The sequence below is a fragment of the Poeciliopsis prolifica genome, unplaced genomic scaffold (assembly GCF_027474105.1).
Source record: "Poeciliopsis prolifica strain line A6 unplaced genomic scaffold, Auburn_PproV2 SCAFFOLD010, whole genome shotgun sequence".
In the NCBI taxonomy this organism is placed as follows: Eukaryota; Metazoa; Chordata; class Actinopteri; order Cyprinodontiformes; family Poeciliidae; genus Poeciliopsis; species Poeciliopsis prolifica.
The window spans coordinates 1,033,064-1,043,262 of record NW_026562385.1 but is presented as its reverse complement, the minus strand read 5'-3'; positions in this window follow the sequence as shown (position 1 = coordinate 1,043,262).

The window sequence follows — 10,199 nt, the reverse complement described above, 5'->3', positions numbered from 1 at the left end:
TTTCTTTCATAATGTTGTTACTAAGGAGACATTCCATGCTTGTGTGACAGGTACCCGTCCTTCTGCATCCGCCTCTCTCTCTCTGAGATGAAGGCTCCACATTGGCACGTAGCCCACACACCCTGTCAGACGTCTCGTTTACTCTGTGAGTGGCAGGCGTCTGGCTAAAAACCTCATGGCCCGTTTCAAAACAAATGGGAATCAACAAGCAGGGGCAGATTCTCCATGTTTAGATTACTGAGGTCGAGTCAGAAGGGTCTCGCTATTTGCTCCGCTCTGATTGTGCACACAGGAGCAGTGGCCTTCCATTGTGGTCATTTAAAATGAGGAGGGGGGGCTGTTTGAACTCTAATCTTCACAGGTGAAAGCCATTTATTTCTGCACGCTTCACTGTAGAATAAAATTAAAGCTGCCTCCTTATACGATACCTTTGGGGAATTCCTCGATAAGATTAGAACTGTGCGAAGCGGCACAGACGAAGAAATACCGAGTCGGACTCTGGAGCTGATTGAGATCAGCGCAGAAAAGTTTGGGGGAAAGGCACGTAGCTCACCGCCACATCTGCATGTCTCAGGAAGACAGGAACACCTGGATGTGAGATGCTTTTTGTCTAAGAAAGATAACTTTCAGGAATTTGGAGATCATCTACATTCAGTTTTCCACACATTGCTTCTGCTTGTCAGGTTGCACGCACACTGCAACAAATCTTAGCTTACCACAACTACCAGTAGATGCATTTGTCCTTCATAAAGTAGCAGCTTTTCACTTTGTATTTTCAAGCCACTGGCGGCTTAGCCACTGGAGGTATGCCGGCCTCTCGTCCAGCTGTAGTCCAACGCTTAATAGAATTAAAACGGATTAAAGGCTTTTTAAGCACGCCCAAGTTATGGCTCTCCACTGTTGGTGTATTTTAAATCTCCCAAAGTACTGACAGTCAGAAAGCGCATTAACGACAGCTATTAGGAGTGAATGGGGGTAAATTGTGTCCTAATACAAGTTTGTGACCCAGGATTTCAACAATTCTTCTTCCCTTGTCTCTGATTATTAGGGATTAAGATGTACTGACTCAAAAAGAAAGATCAAAGATCACTTCAGGTAGTCAAAATGCTAACCTTGTGACAAAAGAAAAGTATCCTTATTTATTTAGATAGATTTAACTCATTTATTTATTATAAACTTGTACATAAAAGGGGACTTTTAATGCTGTACAGTACCGCAATAATGCAGTTTAGAAATTTTTCATATTTTTATGTTATAATTTCAAACTTCTGTGTGTTTTATTGGAATTTTATTTGAGAAAAAAAAACTGTGATAAAGGATTTGTGATCTTCAAACTATTTTACGTGATTGCTAAATCCACTAAAGAGAATTATCCCCATAGAATGATGCATCTATGTGCAGTGTTTTTAGGATGATCTGCACGCAACTTCAGAAGGTACTGCAAAGTTGAAGATTAAAATTGCAGATTACTTTGGCCACAGAGTGTTGAAAGAGACTTTCCCAACCCACCATAACAACCAGGACATTGGGAATATTGCCCACACAAACATTGAGACGTAAGACATTTTGGTTTAACTCACTTGTGTAAATGCAGGCTGCTTCACCTCACATTTATCAGCACATATCTACAGGTTCATTTTCAGAGAGTTTACGGTGGCTTTCAAAGCTGCAACTGATCAATTATATAATTTTGCTGAAATTAAGAATCATCACATCAGAGTGATGATCCTCAATGGTTATCCCTGACAAACTTGAAGCTTAACCTCAAAGTTTTCCTGAGCTGCTCAGAAGTGGATGACAACATCATGAGTCAAGTCTCACTGAGGCCGTCACAGAACAGCTTCAGTTTTTAACCCTCTCAGACTCAAATTACTTGCAAAGACTGGCTAAGTTGTTGCAAATCTGCAACACCTGCCTGGAGAGGGTTAAAGGGTATGAGAGTAAAGGGGCTGAATATGAAAGCACATCAAACTTCCCTGCAGTAAAAAAAGCAGAGAACATGCAATTTTGCACCAAATTTGTTGTTTAAGTTGCAGGCCACAGTTCACTTCCTCCTCCATCTCCAAGGTGGCTGTGGCATGCTCTGTTTTGCATCTCCCTCAGGTTCTTTTAACAGACACTCTAATGAAGCTGATTTTGTAGCCGCTGTGTAGCCACAATGTGTTACACAGGGTACAAGCTGGATTCAGTCAAGTTTCAGGAAATCCTTGGATAAAATGTCACGGAATTGTGGGAAAGGAGAAACTTGAGCATCACTGGATCTCCAAAGAGGAAAGGAAGTCCACCCAGGCTTAGCTAAAGCAGAAGTCCTGGAAAACACCAGATTAGTCATCATGTTTGCATTCACAAAATGCTGAGTGAACTGGTGACATTTCTAAAGAAGAGTTTGTAGCACACAAATCAAATCGGTATGTAAATGAATCAGAAGTCTTTACCCATGAGGAACAAGTTAATATTCCTTATATTACTGCCAGTAGCTGGTTTCAGGCTATGAATCATGTGTGCTGCAGGTCGTAGCCTCAGAAAAGTTCTCTATTACTAAAAGTATTTGGTTTAAAGCGGTTGAATAATTCTCAAACTACAGCAATCATTAAACATGACAGTTTGTGTTTGTTTTGGAGAAACAACATTGAAGTATGAGTAATCTTGGATGTGTTGAGCTATTTAAGCTGCTCTTGCTTGATTTAGAAAGAAGTTAGTTTGTGTATTTTACCATTAAGCCTAATTTGCAGTGTCATTTCAGGTGTGACCGTAACAGTGTTGAGCTGTCTGCAGACAGCATCACTATACAAATCATTGCACCGATGGAAACTACTACTAGCTGCAATGCTTCAACTGCTTAAACATTACACTGCAGGACAGATTTAAATATGTCATGAGTGCAATAACAGGCTGAATCACACTGTTCTTTAGAACACATCTGTTAAGTTGTTAAATTGCATCGTATTTGTTTGTGACACCATGATGTTTACCAATGATGACCAAAGAGTCGTAACCATCTGCCAAAATGCTTAGGACTCTCATTGTTCAGTTTCCTGCTGCAGGAAAGTGTCACCAGTTGAACACTTTGCCATCTGGCACTCACACAAACAGACTAACAAGGCGATAACAAGTCAGTGCCTGTTAAACAATAAATTTCTAAATGTTTTAAAGGTATAAATTACAGCGTTGATGTGTTGTTGGGTCATTGTAAAATGTTGCTTTCTTCTGGTATATTTGATGCTACATAAAACAGTCACATAACTATGAGCTGAAAAGTGTCATTCATTCATCTTTGGGAGAGGACTGATGTGTTGAAAGGTTGCATTAGGTTTATCTGATGAGAGCTCACAACACAGTATGTTGCTTTTAGCATCAAGCTAAAAGCAAGCAAGCTTGAGCTTACTTACCTGCGCCTTGTCTAAATATAAAACTAACCATTCCCTCCCAACCTGCTCTCCCTGTTAACCACAAAACAATATAAATACTGTTCACTTTCAGAAACCTTTCCAAGAAGCTATAAACCTGACATATAAAGTTGTGACTCTTAATCATGCCAAGTGCTGTGGACTTTGACACGACGTTGTGGAATAAAACAAATGTATTTATCAGAAAGTAAACAAGCGACGTTTTCAGTGGAGATACCAGACCGTTTTGTTTTTGTCATGCAGGCAAAACCAAATAAGAGATACTCACTGTACGTTGAGCCATTACTTACATCTTGCTGACAGAAGGCTGAAATGAAAATAAAAAAAAAAATCTTTGGAATGAAAACATCAGTCAAGACGTGTGAGGTGTCTGAGGCAACTGCTGGGGAAAGGAGGGAGGTGTATCCTGGGTTCCAAGGTCAACAAGCTAAACCTCCTGCAGCCTACTGTTTCACGTGTGGTGGTAATATAACAGTGAGAGGACACTCATGCCGTGTGTTAACCCCTGCTGGGGGATCAGGAAAACACACAACTTGTCACTTGTGCTGCTTAAAAGGTGGAATGTGCATGCAGCTCACATGTTAGGCCTGATGAGTGGTTTTCACTGCAAATACAGAGCTCAGAAACAACGGTTTGCACAAAACCTACAAGATAAGTTAAGAACAAGACATTTGTTTAGAAGGAGTCTTCAGATACATATCCCTGCAAAAGTGTTTACACCCGTTGAACATTTTTCTCAATTTGTAACCAAAAACTTTAGGTTGTTTTCTTTGAATTTTGTAGAATAACTCAAAGTAGCCTCACAGCTATAACATCCCCCAAGCTCAGTCATTTTGGATGCAGGAACATTTGTCTTAAAATCTGGTCAGATTGTCAATTTGATTTTGGTTCGGACTTTGACTGGGCCATTTCTGACATTCCATTGCAGCTCTTAACTGCTTAGTCTCATTGTCCTGCAAGAAGGCTAACAGGTGTTCCTCTTGTATTTAGCTCCATTCATCTTCCCATTAACTCTGACTCTTCCCTGTGTCTTGTGAAGAATTCCCCCAGCATGTTGCTGCCTTCACCGTGTTTCACCGTGGAGATGTTTTGTTCAGAGTGGTGCGCAGTGTGTTATCCACCACACATGGTATTTTTGCCTGCAACCAGGATTTTGTATTCTGGAAACCTTCAGGTGTGCTGGCACAAATGCTAGACTGACGGAAATAAACATTTGTTTTCTCATGAAGCTAGGAATTTGGCACATTTTGTATTCCATGATGTGTTTTTAATGTGCATTAAGTATGCTTTTAGCTAATCTTAAATACTTCAGTTAGCGCAGACACAGCAGAAAACTGTTATTTTTTATTAGCTAAATTGTATGAAGCATTGAGTGGCATTATTACAACCCTGTTTACATTATTTGTCTCTTAGTGTTTCTTTAGAATAAATGATCTTCTATTTCATTCGGTTATGTAAGACACCAACTCCGTCAACACCCTGTTTATAAAAGATTGATGCCATGTGAATCCTCAATAACTCGCTCTTTATGCCTGCCCTTTAATTATCCTTTACGTTGGTTTTGTTGACAGGTAATGATCATGGCTGTGGAAAATCTAGAAGAATGATGGCACTGACAGGGAGAAGGAAACCACATACCTAGTTACCTGTCTAGACATAGAGTAGTTGGGAGAAAAAAAAAATAGCACCCTCCAAAGATGTTCCTGACAAACTGACAGTTTGTTGCAAATTATTGTTTCTTACAGGGGCCTGATACTTTTGATCAGAAGTGTTAGTGATAAGGTGGAACGGTCGGCCCTGTCCTGAAACCTATAGACACCTAAAAGCGTACGCTTCCGTTGAAGACATTAACCAACACACCTGTGTGTTCTTATTACACATAAGAAGGACTGCTGTGAAAATCACCTACTGACCTGTTGGTTGGACTTAGAAGAGTGGGTGAAGTAGCCTGAATACTGCTGTTGTGTTTTCTGCTTTCTTCCTTTGTTGGTTTTTCAGGTGACTGTTCCACACGCCAGTTAGCTTTAAGCCTTCTTGTTTATTTAAAATGATGCGTTCAAGTGTGAGCAGCTACACCGAAGCTGCAATAACAACACATGACGCTGACAGATGTGCTTAACCCATTTAATCCCACCATGCAACAATTGTTGCTAGACATTTTTTCTAACTTCTGGAAGCTCAAAAAGAATTGTTTTGACTTTTGGCAGCTAATTGAAGTTTTATCATTAAATAATAGAGTTTCTACTCTAAGCCGATCAATTTCATGTATCTGGTGTGAAAGGTCACTTTCTGCCTGTGACGCTGGAGGTAAATGTCTGTCACAAACCTGTACAAGAGGAAGTCAGCAAAAAGTATTTAAATAAACACATATAAATAAAATATTTTGAACATATGTTCTTTCAAGAGTCTTTTCCTTTCCACAAAGTGTGTCCTATGCACTGAATGACCAATACAGTATGACGTCACGCCTGAAACTAGTTTAGGACAGAGCCAAGGTGGAACAGGGAGAATTTCCTCCTAGATGTAGATTTGTTCATACCAACATTTTCACCTGACTTTGCCTCATTGATCAAATGACCAAATGAGGTCAAAGGTTACTCGTCACATTGAGACTATGACATCTGCAGGATGTGACATTCAATATTTACGTATCTAAAATATTTCTGAACACTCCAATAACCATTCTTTGTTATAATAGAATAACATTATGACAAATGATTTTTTATATTTTGTTTATATGTATAAATAGGTCACAGTTGTGTAATTTAGACAATGCAGTTTCCCACCGGCAAGAGTATGAAACCTACATTTTCAATTACATTCTCAACATAAAATGTAATAATTCATAAATATCATGTGTTAAGGAGGTCCAAGGATTGAAACGCATGCACTTATTTTGCAGGAAAAAATTTGGGATTGAATGGGTTAAGCCTTACATTCTCCACTGCAACTCTTCATCCAGTAGGGCAGGCTTTTTTCAGGACTCTGTTGCAAAACAGAGAACATTGCATGCAGAGAGCAGCTCATAAACAAAATCAGCCAGTTGGGTAATTTGATTTGAATTTCTTGCATACTTTCTCAGGAGCACACTAACAGTGAAGCACATGCTACTGCTTGTAAAAGCGGCTGTTTGTGTGAATCGGTTGCGTTGCGTTGTGTGTCCTGTTATGTAGGTATGAGCTTGCAGCATTTGCTCCACATAAGAGGCACCGGGAAGAGCACAAGGGAGTTTGTCAAAAAGAAACTCACTGTTTCTTGGGTATTATCCTTCACAATGCATGGTCTAATCGGAGAGGAAGGATTTTTGTAACAAGACACGCTGGACCTGGTTTTACCCGGCCGTGTGCTGGGACTCGGAACATCAGGAGGGAAAATAGTGAAGAGAGCAGAAAGGAGAAACACACGGGGAAAAGAGAGCAAAGAGAAGACAAAGTGGAGTGGGAGAGAAATTGGGAGAGGAGCCAGAAGAGGGATGAAGTATACAGATAAAAACAGAAGTTGAATTTGAGGCCATGTTTCAAATGGAGAGCTTTGTTTTCTGACAGAGATCCCTCTCAGGAGATGGATCTGGAAAACAGATTATAGTAATAAAAGCCATCCAAGTTGCACAATGTGTACCTCAGCACCCTGTGAACTGAAGCTGTTGTGCATCAAGCTGTACTGTGCTGTGACAGAGCTGTAAAAGCTTAATGAAGCCTTACTGAAGCTTTCTGTTTGAACACTCGTATACATTCTCTCAGGTAGATGGCTGCAAACATCTGTCAGAAATTTTAATATTTAGCTTTGGAACAGACTTGCTTTTGTTTATTAGCTTTCTTTTTATAGGAAATTCACAGGGGGATCAAGTTGCTGCACTCAGCTGAAGCAAACTCTGTATAAGAGAGCTGTGGTTTCGAAATAACGTTAAGATTTGTGAACAGGAGAAAATGTGGATGGGTTCAGGGCCATAATACTGTGAGAAACACCTCGATTTACAATAAGTCTACAAGAGCTTCTACTCGAGCACCCGTGAAATTAAAACAGGCCCAACTTGGTGATTTACATGTTCAGTTTTGTGGGTGCAGATGAACAAAAATGTCAGTGTGTGTTGGTGTTGGCATGCTTTCTTTGCTGGCAGTGGGTAGACGTCCTTTTGTGATCTCAAACTGTTAACACTGGGGGTTTTAGGTTTCCTAATGAGCCAACTGGAGACTTCTGTAACTATCCCAGCACCATTTGCGTTTCACTAAGCTCCGTTGGTCTGGTGCTCAGAATGACAAACGCCCATTGCCATTTAGATTTATCTTCCCAACTGCCAAAACCACTCCAAATCCCAGTTTTGTCACTTTGAAGTTGAGAGATGGTTGAAAATGTGAAACACAAAATGAATGTTATTTTTGTTGCGCAAGCTTCAAAAATAACAGTTCTGGAAATTTTAGCATAATACAGTTTCCTTAGTCTGGTTTAATAAGCTTAATCTAAAGAGAAGACTGCAACAAGGAACATTTTATCAAACATTCTAAGGATTTTAGGGAATCTTCCAGTAACTTCTCACAACCTGCAAACTACTAATCTTACAGTTAAGTTATGCAACACCTATGACTTATAAAATGAACCAATTCACCAAGAATTATTCAACCCCCCTGGTTTTATATACAAATATTGTAAAGCAAGGGTATTAGTGAAGGAGATGAAAGCTATTTAGCTATTATGTTACATAAAGGGCAGCAGTTGTATGGATACGCAGTGGAAAATGTGTTTTTATGCTGAAAGGCAAGTGCTAAATGAATTTAATTTATTTAGAGCTTTTCTAGTCTCACTGACTATTCAAACCACTTTACACTATGCATCCAGTTGCATTCACAAACATGCACACATCCACACACAGACTGGTAGAAAACGTGGGGTGCAGTGCTTTACGCGACATCTCACAGAAGGAAGCTGGAAACTGTAGTGTCCAGATTTCAGGACAAATACTGGATTGCAAAACTTGTTTTTCCTCACTCATTTTATAATGTCAAACATAAAAATTACATCAGGTTTGTGCAACTGTATGCACGGCTCTTTTCTATCACAAATTCTTTCGGTTAAACTTTAAAATGATGGTTGAGAGCTCCATGGTTATATTTATTTACGGTCTGGGGTTTAGTTTTACCAGTGTTAGGATGTCTTAACAATTTGTGGTGAAGCAATATTTTAGACAAGTGGTAAACACCACATTTTGGGGTGAGTCTTTAAACGATTTCAAAATGTTTGAGCCAAATCATCAAGTTCTTGCATATAAAGTCTTATTACTTTTGTAAGTAAGACTAAATAAATAATATATCATTTTTAATACTGACTAAATAAATAAGTCTGCATTAAAAGCTTCAGTTTAGATTTTGTGTCTAGAAAAGTTATTCATATAGATTGAACTTTTCCATTTTTTCACATTGCAGACAAACCTGCACTGAAATCTGACAGTATGATACATCCTACAAGTCAATTCTTAACAGACTAACCTTCTGATGCAATTACATTTCAGGTTTTTTGGCTGTAATTGCATCCAAAGAATCTGCAATTGCAGGTCTTTTGTCTCAATTATTTCTGCAGAGAAAAGGTCAATTAATTAGAGATTTTCCCAAATACCTTGAGAAAAATAATTGTCCATTCCACTTTGTAAAATTGCTCAAACTTTAAACTGATATTAATGTTCAAGTGTTGCTAGTGATTCTAAATTGGGTTTAGGTTTTGACAGACTTTCACATCCAAACATGCTTTGATTTAAATTGTTCCATTTGATTTCTTTGTATATATTAAAGCTGCTGGAAATTAACCTTCGACCACAGGCTCAAACATTTCACAGTCTTAATCCTTTAATCAAATTACATTGACCCACAATGGTTTCCACTTACATGCACAACTGTTCTAATATTCTCAACTTTTTTGTAACTTATCTCGTTGAATGACAGTAAAATCATCAAGAAAGGAGAATAAATTTCTTTGACCTTCCTCACATGTAACACGGCCACATTTGATATTAGCATTTGGAAGCCTGCTTCTGATATGACCTTGATATTATTAAAGAGTCAGAAGATGGTAAAAGAGAAAGCTGAAGTAACTAAGTGGAAGAAGCCTACGATGTCAAGGAGACAGAAAGAAGCCCTTACTGAGTTACACAGATTGTCTTCTGTCTTTTCTCAGTGGACCAGAAAAGATGCAATCTAAGTGATGCGTAGCAGACCATAGAAACTTCTGCTCTATCTTTGCTGTGAGCACATGCATTTGTGGGTGTGTTTCTGGAAAAAAGAGACGACACTGGACTCAATGAGTGCTAAGAGTTAACAGTTCCTAAAGTTTGGAAGAAATATCTACTGACCACACACGTTTCTCTGAAAGGTGAGGAAACACAAATACAGCATCAGTTGAATCGTTATTGATTTAGATTTGTTCTACTATCTGATAAAACACTCCACAACCACATACAATACATTCTGTTGAACAAAGTATGTAAACAGTCACAGGGTTTACATCTTTGACCTTGTTTCCATGTCTCTGACCCACATGACAAGGGCCTCCCCTTGTGTCTGGTGTGTAAAACAGCAAGCAACCCTCACATTATACACACACTGGTAAAGGTTTTCAGCTAAAAGATTTCTGGAATTAATCTTCTTGGTGATCTGCTATCTGTGTAAAACTGTGCTGTCATAGCTGACCAAGAATGGGCAAGTTAATATGATTTCTAAAGGTGGCAGTAAAGGTGTAACCACCCTTTAAAACAGACAAGGAAGAGATTGTTCTTTTTTTTTTTTTTTTTTTAAACCACTTCCTGAA